The sequence below is a fragment of the Muscardinus avellanarius genome (assembly GCF_963383645.1).
Source record: "Muscardinus avellanarius genome assembly, chromosome: 14".
Lineage (NCBI taxonomy): Eukaryota > Metazoa > Chordata > Mammalia > Rodentia > Gliridae > Muscardinus > Muscardinus avellanarius.
Window position 1 is genome coordinate 81017629 of NC_137800.1, and position 18259 is coordinate 81035887.

Here is an 18259-nt window from a genome sequence, read left to right on the forward strand (position 1 = left end):
TCTTTACTGCTGCCACAAATTATGAGGGTGTGTGCTTCAGAGGTCAGTAGCTTAGGCTGGGGAAGCTCAGAGCTGAGGGAGAGACGGGGTGGAAATGTCCACCAATGTCTGGCCCAAACCAGGCATAAAGCTCCCCCTCATGAACCTGGGCGTTCTCCAGAAGGCTAGACTCTGCAAAAAAGGACCAGAAAAAGAGGTAATGCATTAAAAATGGCTAGTTTATATGTGTATTTGCTACCCATAATTTCTTCACCAGATTAATAATTTTGTCTTGTTTTAAATGGGAAGATGTTTGGCAGTCTGTTCATGGGAATGAGAGCCAAGACATATAGTCACATGGACTGTGCTCGGTAAACATCTGGTTAATGAGAGAACCAAATATGTGCTCCATGGTTCAAAGAAGAAAAATTCACCTACTGTTCCCTGTGAGAAACAATATTGAAAACAATAATCCATGTTTCCACTTTAGGAAATTAGAAAAAAAGAAGAGCAAATTAAATCCAGAAGCCAAGGGAATTGAAAAACAAGAAATCAGTAGATAAAAAGCAATGAAACCAGTCTGTAAGTGTAGCTTAGTGGTAGCGCGCTTGCCTAGAGGGCATGAGGCCTGAGCTTGGTACCTAGCACTGTACTCACACACACACACACAAACCATCAAAACTAAATTCTGGTTCTTTGAAAAGATTTTTTTAAAATGCCTATAGCTAGATTAAGAAAAAAGAAGATGATGCAAAATATAGATGGTCTCATTTGATGATGTTGTGGTTTCATAAACCAAATGTGAGTCAAAAATATAAAAAGAAAAAATGTACTTAATTCGGCTACCCTGAAGACCATCATGGCTGAGTGACACAGCACACTCTAGAGAACCAGTTATCTATTAAAAAAAAAAAAAAAAGAATATAACCAACAAAATCTAAAAAAAAAAAAAGCCCTTGGCTTTAGCTTTTTTTTTTTACACTCTACAATTTTAAGACTTACTATAAGTCTATAGTAATCAAGACAGTAAAGATTGGTGAAAGAATAGATAAATAAATCAACAGAAAAAAATAGAGAAACCAGAACAGAAAAAAATAGAGAATCCAGAAATAGCGCACATATATATATATAGTTAGCTGATGTTTAGCAAAGGAACGATGGCCCTGTACTTGTCTTTTTGACAGATGGTAATAGAATAATTAGATCTCCACTTGTAATACAATCTAGACACAGACCTAACATCATTCTTGCAATTAACTCAAGTGATTCAGAGTCATAAGCATGAAATGCAGAACTATATAACTTCTAGAAGATAATATATCAGGAAACATAGATGACCTTGGGTTTGGCAATGGTTTTCTTCTCTCTTTTTTTTTTGTGATACTGGGGATGGATCCAGGGGCATTTTACCTCAGACCTGCACCCCCAGCCCTGTTTTATATTCTTTTTTTGAAACAGGGTGTCACTGAGTTGTGGAGTGCCTCACCAAGTAGCTGAGGCTGTTTGCCAACTGTGATCTTCCTGTCTCAGCCTCCCAAATGCTGGGATTACAAGCGTGCACCACCATGCCCAGCTTGGCAATGATTTTCTAAATACAACACCAAAGACAGTCCACAGAAGAAAACTGATGAACTGAAATTCATTAAAATTTCAAATAATGGTGTGTCCCTATAGGAAGGTACTGTAACTAGGCTGCCTCTGAGGCCTTCAGATGGTCCACACTGTTATCCTTTCTTTCTCCAAACTACATTTCTATTTAGCAAGTCTCACTTTTGACCAATTGTGTTTAAAAAAAAAAACTGAGACTCAATTTCTCCTACTGTACATTCACTGCACAGGCCACTTCTGAATCAGATGTGTAGGGAAATTCACACACACACACACACACACACACACACACACACACACACACCAAACAAGTGCTAGGGCTCAGAAAATAATACCCCAAACTGAAGGCCTCAGAAACAGCCCAGTTGTTTATTGACTTTCTCCTGCCCCTCTTTCTCTCACTCCTCAGCCTCCCCAAGGTAAACATCGGTTCAGACCCGTTTTGTCCAACAGCATTTCTGTACAGCTGTCCATGCTTCACCAAACCTAAGCATAAAAATGGAGAGTTCACTCTGGGTCTTTGGGAGTCTTCAATGTGAAGTCATCTCTGTTGCATAAAACTAGTATTGAATATATTTTAACTATGCTCTTCATACTCATCTGTGATACTGGGGATGGAACCCAGGGCCATTTTACCTCAGACCTGCACCCCCAGTCCTCTTTCATTTCCTCACAGTAAAAACTTATACCCAATTTTTATTCTTCTTTGACCCCTCCCCCTCCTCATGGACCTCGCTCTCCTTATCCCAGATCTCAGGTTCATCGCCATCTGTGCTGGGCACTCTTTCTTGCTTTCTCCAGTCAGGTCATATCCTACTGCAGGAACTGCACAATGTCATGGTGCCTGTCTTGGAAACCAGTGTTTGGGTATAGAAGTGTTGGCCATGACCTTTTATTATGGAGAGGAAAGAAAGCATAGCAATCAATTCTACAACCAAGGAGGGAGTCCTCCAATCCAATTCACTTCTGAAGCCGCCTATCTAGAGACAGTATCAGATCCCATTGCTTGGGGGATGACCCCTGAGACTGCTCACAACACTTCAATAGTAGGACCAGCTCTATACTTCTGACTGGATGGCTGCAAATTGAGATTCCCACACCCCTTCTCAAGAAACTCAAAAACATACTTTACTCTAAAGGATATTATAAAGGATGCAGGTGGGAGACACATGGGTGAGATTGGGAAGAGGCTTCCATGCTCTCTTTGGTGCATCATTGTGCAGGGACCTCCAAGTGTTCCATCACTAGGAAGTTCTCCAGATCCTGTCCTTTGGAGGTCTTACAGAGACTCCATTGTATGGCATGACTAAAGTAGGGACAATTGTGTTGGCATGTGACTAAACTGAAAGGCTGTGATCTAGTGCTCATAGATCAGTCATGCCAGATTCTCCTCTTCTTTCTCTTCTCTCCTCCCCCCTCCCCCTCCCCCTTCCCCCCTCCTCTTGCTCCTCCTCCTCTTGCTTCTCCTCCTCCTCCTCTTTCTCTCTCATGCTAGGGATCGTACCCAGGGGTATTCTACCTCTGAGCTATACCTCCAACCCTATTTTTTATTCTTTATTTTTAAACAGGGTCTCATTATGTTGTAGAGGACCTCATCATGTAGCTGAGGTTGGCAGCAAAACTGCAATCCTTCAGTCTCAGCCTCCCAAGTACTGGGATTACAAGTTATGCCACTATGTCTAGCTCTATTTTATATTTTATTTCAAAACAAAATCTCACTAAGTTACTGTGCACTGGCCTCAAACCTGGGCTCTTCATGCCTCAGATTCCCAAGTACTGTCCAGATTCTTATTGGCTTCTCTGGCATCATACTTTTCCTCCCAGGAAACAGGGTCTTATAATCTACTCTCAGATGAGGCAACCCAGAGAATTTCTTTCTGGTCATCTCCAAGGCAGGAGGGAGATAAGAATGACTATGATCTGTTTTGGAGAAGAGAGATTCTTGTTTCTATGACCAGGTTTGAAGGAAGTTGAAAGCCAGGGATGGTAGACAAAACCCAAACTAAATATATACTTATTTGTTTATTTTATTGGTGTACTTTAATTATACAAAATACATATTTTTAATATCACAACCACTAATCGGCTCCTTCAGCTCATTTTAACTATGCTCTTCATACTCCTGACATCTGGTTCTCTTTCATTTCCTCCCAGTAAAAACTTATACCCGGCTACACCAGACCCCAGAGAGGAGGGGAACTCAGAACGGAGCTCAGAGCCACAGAGGAGACATGCCGGCCTCACGCCCGAGGACGCAGCAGCATCGACTTAATGCCGGCGGCAGCGGTGAATTCACTGGACGGCACCAGACCAACGCACTCAATAGCCCACCAGGCTCCAGAGAGAAGCGGCGGACAGCGAGCAGAGGTGAGCTGCTGTGGATCAGCCGGGCGGGATTCGGCAGATTTTTCGGCGATGGAGCATCTAAAGCTCCCAGTGGCTAGGCTCAGCACACCCTGCAGGGACTCAGAGCGGAGCGCAAAACCAGAGAAGAAACACGCCAGCCTCATGGCCATGGGCATTAGAGCAGCACCATATTGCCACTGGCGGCAGCAGCAGCGAATTCACCAAGTCCACTACAGCTCCATTGGCGCACTCAACAACAGTGAGTCACATTGCGGCCTCTAGAGAAGAAATACCAGTACTGCACTCCCAGGGACTTGACCCAGTGGGGGAGTGGTGGTGGCAGAGATATCACACCATAGGAGAACGCCCAACCTGGCACCCCCCCATGGTCTAAAGCAGCCTCGATTGACTCCCTGGGTCTGAAACTCTGCCATACAACCTAGTAAAGGAGTAGTGGGGTCTGAGATACCACAGACTCGAGATCCAGAGCACCTTAAGTGAAGTCTTAGTGACCCAAGGGAAAAACCCAGAGAAGGCACAAACTTCCCAAATCATGGGAAAGAGGAATAACAATGGAGCAATGAATGCCCACAACCCCACAACATCAGAACCCCATAAAACAGAAATCCAGAGATTTCTAGAAGATCAAATCAGGAAAATAACTGTAGAAATAATAGAGGTGTTTCGAAAAGAATTCAGAGAGAGCCAAAAAGAGATAAAGGATGCAATTGATGAAGTAAAGGCCTCAATTCAAAGTACAAACAACTGATTAGACCACATAGAAAATAGAATCTCACTCTTAGAAGATGATCATTCCAAAAATGAATGCATAGTTTCTAATTTAGAAAAAATAATCTGACAGCAGGAATCTGACATTGAAGAAATATGGGCCCATTTTAAGAGAGCTAACCTAAGAAAAATTAGAATAGAGGAGGGAAAAGAAGGTAAAACCAAAGGGATCAACAATCTCTTCAAGGAAGTAATAGCAGAAAATTTTCCAAACATAGAGCAAGAGGTCAATACACAGGTCCAGGAAACTTACAGAACTCCATTTAGACAGGATCGGAGAAGAGGATCCCCACGCCACATTATTGTCAAAATGACCAATGTGCAAGCCAAGCAGAGAATCTTAAAGGCAACAAAAACAAAGGGCCAAGTGACATTCAAAGGCAAACCAATTAGAATCACTCCAGACTTCCCAAACCAAGTCATGAGAGCCAGAAGGGCTTGGAGTAACATATTCCAAACTCTGAAAGAAAACAACTTCCAGCCAAAAATTTCCTACCCAGCAAAACTTTCTATCAAATTAGATGGGGAAATAAGCTTCCATGACAAACAGAAACTGAAGGAATTTTTGTCTTCAAATCCAGCACTAGAGAAAATACTCAAAGAGATTAACTACAAAGAAGAATTAGGTAACACACACCAGAACCAGAGAAACAAGATTTTCCATCCAACAGACAACTAAGATTGGTTATCTGTGGAGATTCATTATTTATGTTAGTCTTTTACCTATCTCTCAACTGGATTGTTTGCTTTTATTGTTGCTAATTTTTAGGATTTCTAGTTGGAATATTAATATACCTTCATATATAGCATTTGGAAATATTTTATCCCATTCTATCAGTAACTTTTAACTCTGTTTACATTGTCTTTGGATATACATTTTTTTTTTAATTTTTAGGGAGTTTGTTTACCCTTCTGTTGCCTGTGCCATTGAAATCATATCCAAGAAATTACTGCCAATTTCAATGTTTTGAGCTTTAATGACCCAGATTTTCTTCCAAAAGTTTATAGTCTTAAGATTTACATTTAGGTCTTTTATCTATTTTGAGTTAATATTTGTATATGGTGTTAGGTAAGGGTCCAGTTTTATTCTTTTTCATGTAATTATTATTTTTCAACAATATTTAGTTAAAAGATTATTATTTCCTCCACCAAATGTTCGTGGAAACCTTGTCAAAAATAACTTGACAATATATGGAAGAATTTATCTCTAGGCTTTTACTTAACTCCAATGGTTTATATATCTGCCTTTATAACAGTACTACACTGTTTCAATTATTGTAGCTTTATATGGTTTGAAATCAGAAAATATACATCTTCTAGCTTTGTTCTTTTTCGAGTTCATTTTGGGTATCTAGAGTCCATATTCCATATTAGGATAGATTTTTTTTCTGAAAAATAAATAAATAAATGTATGATAGTTTCACCAAAAAAAAAAAGAAATAAAATATTCTCTGGTAAGAAAGAAAGCAAAAAGAAATATTGAAATGTTATCTTTAAGTCATCAAAAGCTTGGTATCAGACAAATGAAACTGTTCTGTGAGATTATCATTGTTAATTTTGGATAAATTGCTATAATACTAGATGTCAACCATTAAGCCAAGCATGGGAGGGAGGGTTGGGGAGGGAACGGGGTGGGGATCTGGTAGAGACTAATTGGGTGATGTGTGCATGTATGTGTACAAAAAGTGTTTTTTTTATCCCATTATGATTTATGAATACAATGCACCAATAAAAAATAAATTAAAAAAATAAAAATTAAAAAAAATTATACCCAATTTTTATTCTTCTTTGACCCCTCCCCCTCCTCATGGACCTCGCTCTCCTTATCGCAGATCTCAGGTTCATCATCATCTGTGCTGGGGACTCTTTCTTGCTTTCTTCAGTCAGGTCAAATCCCACTGCAGAAACTACACACTGTCATGGTGCCATGAATTTCTCCTCCGGATGACTTATCAAACTAGTATTTTCATTTTTAATTATGAGGTTTATTAATTTCTCTGTTCCCTACAGAAACTGCATGCCACATGAGAGAAGAAGCCATGTCTGTGTGAGTTTGTATAGCACCCCACAGCCTCACACACAGGAGAACTTCAACAAATACTTGCTGAAAGAATAGATGAATGGCCAATAAGAGTGGGTTTTTTTGTTTGTTTTTGTTTTTGTTTTGTATTGAGGATTGAACTCAAAGGCATTCGACCTCCACACTACACCCTCTACCCCGCTCGATTTTATTTCTTCTTTGGAAACAGGGTCTCACTAGGTTGCTGAGAGGCTTGCTAAATTGTCGAGGCTAGCTTTGAACTTGAGTTCTTTTTTTCTCGGTCTCCCAAGTACTGAGATTACAAGCGTGTGCCACCACACCCAGCTCACAATAGTGATTCCTACAAAACCCTTCCCATGAGCTGGGCATGGTGGCCAACACTTGTAATCCCAGCATTCGGAAGTCTGAGACTGGAGGATCACGGTTTGTGGATGGCCTCAGCTACTTAGCAAGACACTTTGCAATTCAGTGAAATCCTGTTTCAAAAAATTAAAAAGACTAAGCCAAGGCGGGCTTGCTGGGGCACGCTTGTAATCCCAGCATTTGGGAGGCTAAGACAAGAGGATCACAGTTCGTGGACAGCCTCAGCTACTCAGTGAGGTTCTTTGCAGCTCAGTGAGACCCTTTTTTAAAAAAATAAATAATAAAAAATAGGGCTGGAGGTGTAGCTCGGAGGTAGAATGCCCCTGGGTTCCATCCCAATACCACAAAAACAACAACAACAACAACAACAAAACAACTAAAACTCTTCCCATGAACCTGGGATTTAAACATGCCACCATTCTTAGAATATCTTATGATACATTCATGTTCACTTGAGAACTGGAACTTGGTAAAATGTTACATTGGCATTTTCAGAATAAAAGACACTAAAAAAAGTACTTCAAACTTATGACTAAATAGTAATTGAGTTTATTTGTATTATAGTTAAATTTTCCCCATAAAAAATTGCAAATGGCCAATTAGTTCTGACCCGCCCATAGCCCACAGAATCTTATTTACCCAATGAAGTGTTTAATATTTTGTTGTTAGTTGAAGGCCAACTCACTCTAGAACCATCAGTTGAATTTTACCTCTTAGTCCAGAGCACTTCTCAAGTCCAGACCTTGAGTACCCCCTAGGCCCTTTCTGTTCCTCTTCTTGAGTATCTTCTTTGGTCTTAAAGCTTTCTGAGCCCTGAGCAAAGCTGTAAGTAATGTGTTGAAATAAAGTAACTTCTGGAAAAAATAAGCGAAGTCTGCAGAAAAGGAATTGTTACTGGTAAAGTGGGCTGGAGCGAGTAGGCTGAGGAAGAAGGCGGAAAAGGCAAGTGAGGTGCAGGGAGTGAGCCCCACACCCTTGTAGCTGCATGAGCTGAAAACCAGACTCCTAAGATGGTCAAGAGTGTATACTCAAAAACTGTCTTAACAATCAAGGAAATGCACATCAGAACTGCTAGTTAGAGTCTATCTAACTCCATTGTGGAGCCATTCCCAGCCTTAGAATGGCAATCACCCAAGAAGATAAACAATAATAAATTCTGGTAAGGATGTGTGGAAAGAGGAACTCTTACACACTGTGAGTGGGATTATAAATTAGTAACAGCCACTATGGAGATTGGTATGGAGGAGGTTTCTTTGACAACCAGGAATGGAACCACCATGTGACCCACCTGTACCACTCCTCATTTCTAAAGGAGTTAAAGTACTAAATAAAATTTTTTTTTTATTTTTAATTTTTTGCAGGTCTGGGGATGGAACCCAGAGGCATTTGACCTCCGAGCTACACCCCGTCCCCAATTTTTTATTCTTTATTTTGAAACAGGGTCTCACTGAGTTGCGAAGGGCTTCACTAAGTAGCTGAGGTTGTCCACGAACCATGATCCTCTGGTCTCAGCCTCCCAAATGCTGGGACTACAAGCGTGTGCCACCACAACTGGCTGTAAATTTAAAAACTTAAATTAAGCTGGGTGTGGTGGTGCACGCTTGTAATCCCCATACTTGGGAGGCGGAGACAGGAGGATCATGCAGTTTTGAAGCCAGTCGCGCTGGCTTAAGAGACCCTGTTTCCAAATAAAATGTAAAATAGGTCTGGGAATGTAGTCCGGAGGTAGAAGGGTTTCAATCCCAGTACCATCAAAAAATAAATAAAATAAAATAAAATAAAATAAAAATTAATTAATTAGATATTGCCACTGGCAGCAGCAGCAGCAGCGATTTCACTGAGTCCACTACAGCTCCATCTGCGTACTCAAAAACAGTGAGTCAAATTGCGGGCCCTGGAGGAGAAATATCAGTACTGTACTACCAGGGACTTGACCCAGTGGGGGAGTGGCGGTGGCAGAGATATCACACCATAGGAGAACGCCCAACCTGGCAACCCCCATGGTCTAAAGCAGCCTCGATTGACTCCCTGGGTCTGAGACTCTGCGATACAACCCAGTAAAGGAGTAGTGGGGTCTGAGATACCACAGACTCAAGATCCAGAGTACCTTAAGTGAAGTCTTAGTGACCCAAGGGAAGAACCCAGAGAAGGCACAAACTTCCCAAATCATGGGAAAGAGGAATAACAATGGAGCAATGAATGCCCACAACCCCACAACATCAGAACCCGATAAAACAGAAAATCAGAGATTTATAGAAGATCAAATCAGGAAAATAACTGTAGAAATAATAGAGGTGTTTTGAAAAGAATTCAGAGAAAGTCAAAAAGAGATAAAGGATGCAATTAATGAAGTAAAGGCCTCAATTCAAAGTACAAACAACCGACTAGAACACATGGAGAATAGAATCTTGATCTTAGAAGATGATCATTCCAAAAATGAATGCATAGTTTCTAATTTAGAAAAAAAAATCTGATTGCAGGAATCTGACATTGAAGAAATATGGGCCCATTTTAAGAGAGCTAACCTAAGAATAATTGGAATAGAGGGGGGAAAAGAAGGTGAAACCAAAGGGATAAGTAATATCTTCAAAGAAATAATAGCAGAAAATTTTTCAAACATAGAGCAAGAGGTCGATACACAGGTCCAAGAAACTTATAGAACTCCCTTTAGACGGGATCGGAAAACAGGATCCCCACGCCACATAATTGTCAAAATGACCAATGTGCAAGCCAAGCATAGAATCTTAAAGGCAACAAAAACAAAGGGCCAAGTGACATTCAAAGGCAAACCAATTAGAATCACTCCAGACTTCCCAAACCAAGTCATGAGAGCCAGAAGGGCTTGGAGTAACATATTCCAAACTCTGAAAGAAAACAACTTCCAGCCAAAAATTTCCTACCCAGCAAAACTTTCTATCAAATTAGATGGGAAAATAAGCTTCCATGACAAACAGAAACTAAAGGAATTTTTGTCTTCAAATCCAGCACTAGAGAAAATACTCAAAAAGATTAACTACAAAGAAGAATTAGGCAACACACACCAGAACCAGAGAAACAAGATTTTCCATCCAACAGACAACTAAGATTGGTTATCTGTGGAGATTCATTATTTATGTTGGTCTTTTACCTATCTCTAAATTGTACTGTTTGCTTTTATTGTTGCTAATTTTTAGGATTTCTAGTTGGAATACTAATATACCTTCAGATATAGCATTTGGAAATATTTTATCCCATTCTATCAGTAACTTTTAACTCTGTTTACGTTGTCTTTGGATATACAATATGTTTTTATTTTTTAGGGAGTTTGTTTACCCTTCTGTTGCCTGTGCCATTGAAATCACATCCAAGAAATCACTGCCAATTTCAATGTTGTGAGGTTTTATGACCCAGATTTTCTTCTAAAAGTTTATAATCTTAAGATTTACATTTAGGTCTTTTATCTATTTTGAGTTAATATTTGTATATGGTGTTAGGTAAGGGTCCAATTTTATTCTTTTTCATGTAATTATTATTTTTCAACAATATTTATTTAAAAGATTATTATTTCCTCCACCAAATGTTCGTGGAAACCTTGTCAAAAATAACTTGACAATATATGGAAGAATTTATCTCTAGGCTTTTACTTAACTCCAATGGTTTATATATCTGCCTTTATAACAGTACTACACTGTTTCAATTATTGTAGCTTTATATGGTTTGAAATCAGAAAATATACATCTTCTAGCTTTGTTCTTTTTCAAGATCATTTTGGGTATCTAGAGTCCATATTCCATATGAGGATAGATTTTTTTGTGAAAAATAAATAAATAAATATATGATAGTTTCACCTTAAAAAAGAAAAAGAAAGAAATATTTTCTGGTAAGAAAGAAAGCAAAAAGAAATATTGAAATGTTATCTTTAAGTCATCAAAAGCTTGGTATCAGACAAATGAAACTGTTATATGAGATTATCAATGTTAATATTGGATAAATTGCTATAATACTAGATGTCAACCACTAAGCCAAGCATGGGAAGGAGGGATGGGGAGGGAACAGGGTGGGGATCGGGTAGGGGCTAACTGGGTGATGTGTGCATGTATGTCTACAAAAGTATTATTTTTATCCCATTATGATGTATGAATATAGTGCACCAATAAAAAACTTTTAAAAATTAACTAATTAAAATTTAAAAAATAAATTAAATTTAAATTTAAAAAATTAAATTAAAGTTAGAGTACTATAGTGATACATACATACCCATTTTTATAGCATCACGATTCACAATAGCCAATTATGGAACCAATCTAGGTGCCTATCAGCAGACAAATGGATAGCAAAAATTCAGTATATACATATACGTACAATGGAACTTTACTCAGCCATAAAGAGAACAAAATTATGTCATTTGTGCAAAATGGATGGAACTTAGGATATGCTAAGTCAGATATCAGCCAGTCTCAGAAAATCAAGGATCATGTTTTCTTTCATATGTGGAAGCTAGAACACAAACAGAAAGCAAAAGTCCATCAGTCAAATGAAGACAGAAAACACTAGAATAGTGAGAGGGGGTTTGGGGAATGCAGAGAAAACAAAATTAAAGAGAACAATTCAGATAAGGTTACATCGATGTAAGGTTTCACTGCCAAACTCACTGATAGGTATGGAAAGGGAGGAAGAGAGGGAGGGCAAGTATATGGAGGGAAATATACCAAGTGCTGTGTGTGTGTGTGTGTGTGTGTGTGTGTGTGTGTGTGTGTGTGACTTTGTATTTCAATATGATGTATAATTACATTGTACCAACAAAAGTATAAGAAGAAAAATATTTTCATAACATTGTAAACCCAGCCCATCTCCCACAAGAGCTTTCAGTTCTTGTCCCTCATCACAGAAAAAGTGAAGACGAGTGACTGAAAACATAGATCCTAAATTCAATAGAAAAAATATTTAAACCATACCTTTTTTCCATTCCAGGTAGAAAACCACCAAGTAGCACAAAATCAGCTCCCTGAGGGAAAAGTTCAAACAGAAAGGCTGAATCTTTCAAATAATGTTTAAAATCAGGAGGCAAGCTGGAAACTCCACATTTCTTGGTAACACACCGAATCTGCTTTTCTTGTGGCCAGAAAGCCTTTCCAATGAGGAGGCACAGCTGTCAAGTACACAGCAAAGGAATGGGATTTCTAGTGGCTTGAATCCTTAGCCGCCAATGGGCTTCAGTTGTTTTTGCCTATCTGACAACCTTCCTATTTCCTTCCCAGCTCCACCCCTTAGAGCCTGACAAGTGGATGGTGGGAGGTTAGATAAATTCTGAATTTCCTGAAGACATCAGAGTCAGAAAGTATGGGTGTGGGTGTTTTTAATTTTTAATTGTTTTATTTTTTTATTGGTGCATTGTATTCATACATCATAATGGGATAAAAAAAAGACCTGTGTAGACAAACATGCACGCATCGCCCAGTTAGCCCCTACCCAATCCCCACCCCATTCCCTCCCCATCCTTCCTTCCCATCCTTGGCTTAGTGGTTGACATCGATATGTTTGTTTAAGTACATCATGTGCTTTAGAGAGCTTCTCCCCCCCCCATCCCTTCAGTTAGGTTGCCCTATTTGCTCCTCTATAGAATCTCCTTTTTCACCTAGAGTTCCTCCTATGACCCATTTCTCCTTAACTTTCACATATTAGGGAAAGCATCCGATTTTGTATTTTTTGTGACTGACTAATCTTGCTTAGCATAATGTCCTCCATTTCCATCCATTTCCCTGAAAATGATGTAATTGTGTTTTTTATGGCTGAATAAAATTCCATTGTGTACATATCCCACAGTTTTGTAATCCATTCATCTCTTGATGGACAACTTGGCTGGTTCCATAGTTTGGCTATGGTGAATTGTGCATCTATGGACATAGATACACATGCATTAGTTTTCTAGTTTGGTTTCCTTTCTATTGGGTAGATACCCAGAAGTGGTATTGTTGGGTCAAATGGTAGATTTGTTTCCATTCTTCTGAGGATCCTCCATACTGTTTTCCAAAGTGTTTGCACTAATTTGCAATCCAACCAACAATGTTTTAGAGTTCCCACTTCTCCATATCCTCGCCAGCATTTGTTGCTGTTTGTGTTTTGAATGATTGCCATTCTAGTTGAGTTAGAGTTTTTTTTGTACAAAAATAATTGCTTCAATATTAAGAAAATTCCTTTCTCTGAGGCTAAGAGTTTTAGTTCTGGCCTCTGGATCGCTCCAGTACTCTATGTGTATGCCTGTCTTCTCAGCCACCAGGGCTCAGACTAGTGGGAGCCTATAGCCCAAGTTCAGATCTGAGAAATCTGTAATTCCTCTTGGTTTATTTCCCACCATCTTTCAAACATCTTGTCTTCTGGCTAATCCGAGCTGTGACTCTCACAAGGAAGTCTTCTATGTGCCTCTCAACTCATGCAGTAAAGAACTATCTGCTCTCTTGTCCATCCAGCTACTTATAAAATTTCACCTCCAGTTTCTCCTCCTTCATTAAGATGAAGCATGACTCTATTTCCCACCGAATTCTCTTTCTCCTGAATTTCTGGGGGAAAACTGTACCTCCAAACTTGCCTTTCTAAAGGAAATAAGTAATACTGAGTTGGCTAAATATTTTATTTATGTTAGTCTTGTCTTTCTACTGAGACCATACGTTTCTAATTCCATCTTAATTCTCTGGTTAAATCATAAGTCTTGTCTCTCTAGTTAAATGGTCTCTCTAGTTATATTGTAAGCACCAGATACATGACTTTGAACTTGTGTTTACCATATGCTTAAAATGGCATATAAGAGACAACTTGATGGGAAATCTCCAGGAGAGAACAAGAGGACAGTTTTAACCACAGCTATTCTAGCTGAAGAAACGTCCATTAGCACGATGAAAGACAAAGAACTTTGACGTAAGGCAATTCTTTTCTCCTCCAAATCACAAAGGTCTTTTAAATTCCTTTTTGCAGAAAGTGCTACATGATATTTAACTGAGATATAATATACATTCAATAAAGTATGCTAATTTTGAAAATATAGTTCCATGATTTTTTGGACATAGGTATGCATCCATCTGTCTCTTGCATCAAGAAATAAAACATATATAAAATCCCAGCAAACTACCTCCCAGTCAGTACTCATCCAAATGAGAAAAGCCACTTTTCTAACCTTTGTCACTGCAGTTAAATTATGTCTTCTCTTGAATTTGATATAAATGTAACATACAATTATAATCTCTCCTGTCTGGCCTCTTTCTCCCAACACTATGATTGTGAGATTCATCTCTACTGTTCTGTAGAACAGTGGTTTATTCCTTTACAATCCTGTATATTATTCCATTTTATTAATATACCACATCTTCTTTTTCCATTCTACTATTGATAGATATTTGGGGTTATTCCTTGTGTTTAGCCGTTATGACTAAAAATTTCATGAACATGCATGAACATAAGCACTCATTTATGTTGACTTGTATACCCAAGAGTAGAGTCTCTAGGTCAAATGGCATATGCACTTTTAGTTTTGACAGGTATTGTCAACCAGTTTTCCAAAGGGTTAGTACCAATTTCTGCTCCCAGTAGCAAATGCAAAAGACTTCCTGTTATATCACAGGCTTTTCCCACCTGGCATTCTGAAGAGATACTTAGTGTGCAATTAGTTGACTGGACGAACCAGAAATGCTAACCAGGAATGTTGTGATTGGTTTATGAGCCCCAATGCAATTTGTATGAGCACCTGAGTGACCTGGCACCTAGAGTTAAGGGATGAGGCCCCAACCTGAGTCCAGATCAGGTAAACAAAGTGGAGAGTCTGCTATCTACTCCTGGCTAAGGGTGACACAAGTGTCAGAGGGAAGAGGTAGGTAGTGCTCAACTTAGAACAACACGCAGCTGCAAGCCATATTTCATTGCAACAAATTCTATCCTCTGCTTGAAAAAAAGGAAACAGGAAATCACCAGTAGGAACTGAACTGTAACTGAACTTCATTGCTTCAGTTGCCAGGACTGAGGAACTTCCACCTATTTCAATGTGAGAACAATCTCTTATGAAAAACTCTAGACGTGAGAAAAATTAGCTACCAGAAATAATTACAAGCTGAACCACCAGAGCAAAGATGTCTTTTGCCCCCAAAACTCAGGAAAGAAGACAAGGAGAAACTTTCAAAACAATTTTAATCAAATAACTTAGCTCTGTAGAGGAATAAAAAGCTTTTTAAAAATATTAGTATATCAGGGCATTAAAAATGTTAATAGCAAGCTGGGCATGGTACTGCATGCCTATAATTCCAGCACTTGGGAGGCTGAGATAGGAGGATGGCAGGTTCTAGGCCAGCCTCAGCAACCTAGCAAGACCCTGTTTCAAAATAAAAAATTAGAAGACGGGTGTGGTGGCACATGATTGTCATTCCAGTACTTAGAAGGCTGAGACAGGAGGATCTGGGTTCACAGACAGCCTCAGCTACTTAGTAACATAGTGAAACTCTGTTTAAAAATAAAGAATTTTTAAAAATTGGGCTGGGGATGTAGGTCTGAGGCAAAGTGTCCCTGAGTTCAATCTCCAATACCACACCAAAAAATTTTTAAAAAATTAAAAATTACATATGGTTGGGAGGTGTAGGTCAGAGGTAGAATGCCCCTGCCAACTCAAACACACACACACACACACACACACACACACACACACACACACATTAAAAGCAAAACACGAATTTTCTTAAGGAGAGAACAGGTTTGGGAAACTTTCCCCTAAGGAGCACGTGTGAAATGTGAGCTGTCTCTAGAACCACACCTGACTACTGTGCTGTCTTCTTTTTGTTGCATATCCAGCAAAGAGCCTTGATCAGAGGTATGCAGTAAGAATTTAATAAATGTCAACAAAAAGATTTTTGGCATATTTCTTTTTAAAAAAATTTTTGGTGCATTATAGCAGTTACACATCCTAGTGGGATTCATTGTGGCATATTCGTATATGCACATAACATAATCGGGTTGATTTCATTTCTGGTACTTCCCCTTTAAGAGTGACTGGGGTGGGGTGGGAGGATAAGTAGAAGTCATCTTTGTTATTCTGCTCCTGTCCTGTGTGGATAAGCTCCCTGGTCTGACCCACAAGGGATGTGGGGAATGGGCTCCTTCCTCTCTGGGAAGCTGGGGTTTGTCTTCCTTTTTGGACCAAGGAGGAAGCCCAGGGAAAAGATTAACAACTCCACTGGTGGTTCTTCATGGTTACACATTTCAGCCAAGCCTTCCTATCAGGTCCTGATATCAGGACTCTGCTATTCCAGAGCTCACGTCTTAAAAATCAGTTGATGAGCCAGGCGCAGTGGTGCACACCTGTGATCCTAACAATCCAGGAGGACAAGGCAGGACGATGGCAAGGTGAAGGCCAGCTTGGGCAACGTAGCGAACTCTTGTCTGAAAATAAAATTTAAAAGGTTGAGGATGTAGCTCAGTGATAGAGTGCACCCCGGTCAATTCCCAGTAACGCGCAATGCACATGTGCACGCGCATACACATACAGGTCATCCAGGGCTGGTGGCTCACACCTGTAATCCCAGTTTTTGGGGGACTGAGGCAGGAAGATCACAAATTCAACGCCAGTCTCAGCAACTTAGTGAAAGCCTGTTTCAAAATATAAAAAGGGTTGGAGGTGTAGGTCAGAGGTAGAATGCCCCTGGGTTCAATTGTGTGTGTGTGTGTGTGTGTGTGTGTGTGTGTGTGTGTGTGTGTTACTGGGGATTGAACCCAGGGGCATTTTACCTCTGACCTACACCCCCAGCCCTATTTTTTATTTTGAAACAGGGTCTCACTAAGTTGTGGAGGGCCTCACTAAGTAGTCAGAGCTGGCCACGAACCTGCGATCCTGCTGTCTCAGCCTCCCAAGTACTGGGATTAAAAGCATGTGCCACCATACCCAGCTTCCTGATTCAATTCCCAGTACAAAAACAAAAAAAAATTCAGTACATGGAGCACGACTTCAAGTTGATCCCTGACTCCCCAAATATCCCATGCATCTCAGCCTGTATGACAGTCCCGCCTACCCACAGTTTCACTTTCTATAGTTTCTTTTGGTTACTAAAGGTCAGCTGCAGCTCTTAGTGTTGTGAAAAATTCCAGAAAGCATAAATTTTAAGTTGCTATTTCAAGTGCATGACAGAATTCCACTATATCCTACCTGAGACATATGTCATTTCTTTTTTCTTTTCTTTGTACTGGGGATTGAACCCAGGGGCATTTTACCTCTGAGATATATTCTGACCCTCTTTTTTTTGGTACTGGGGATGGAACCTGGGGGCATTCTATCTCTGAGCTACACCCCTCAGCCCTATTTTTCTTATTCTTTATTTTGAGACGGGGTCTCACTGAGTTGCAAAAGGGCCTCACCAAGTAGCTGAGGCTGTCCACGAACCACGATCCTCCTGTCTCAGCCTCCCAAAAGCTGAGATGACAAACGTGCACCACCATGCCCAGCCATTCTGACCCTTTTATTTTTATTTTTTAGTTTTGAAACAAGGTCTGACTAAATTTCTGAGGCTGCACTTAAATCTGCAATCTTCCTGTTTTATCCTCCCAAGTACTGAGATTACAAGTGTGTGCCACCACGCCTGGCATGAGTCATTTCTTTACCTAACATATACCCTCCCCAGGGTATAGCAGTTGAGAGACCACATCTATATAAGTTTATCACAGTACATTGTTATAATTGTTCTATTTTTACTGTCAGTTATTGTTATTAAGTTTTTACTCTGCCAAATTCATAAGTTAAACTTTGTCACAGGTGTGTGTATATAGGAGAAATAGCATATAGATAAGGTCTGGTGGTTTCAGGATTCCACAGGGTGATCTTGGAACATATGTCTGGTCTTAAGAGGGAAATATTGCTGCCTTAAAGAAGGTCTTCTGCTGAGCCCTTCTGACTACAAATGACACATCATTTCATCCACCTCACAGGACACCTACTGGGCCAAAATATTTATGGAATACTAGGGAAATCAAATCGCATACAATTGCCAGGCATGGTGATACATCCCAGTACCTGGGAGGCCAAGAGGAAGATTGCAGCCTCAGCAACTTATGAGAGCCTGTTTCAAAATAAAAAGGGCTGAGGGTGTAGCTCAGAGGTAGGATGCCCCTGGGTTCGATACTCAGTATCAC

At 39.8% G+C, this 18259-nt stretch overlaps 1 protein-coding gene across 1 annotated transcript in view; it reads right to left on the bottom strand.

Moving 5' to 3' along the window:
• The window catches only part of LOC308273206 (cytidine monophosphate-N-acetylneuraminic acid hydroxylase), a gene marked incomplete at both ends in the record, with an annotated part of 73355 nt that overhangs the window by 54451 nt on the left and 645 nt on the right, over positions 1-18259 (bottom strand). The gene's annotated exons all lie outside the window — the stretch shown is intronic.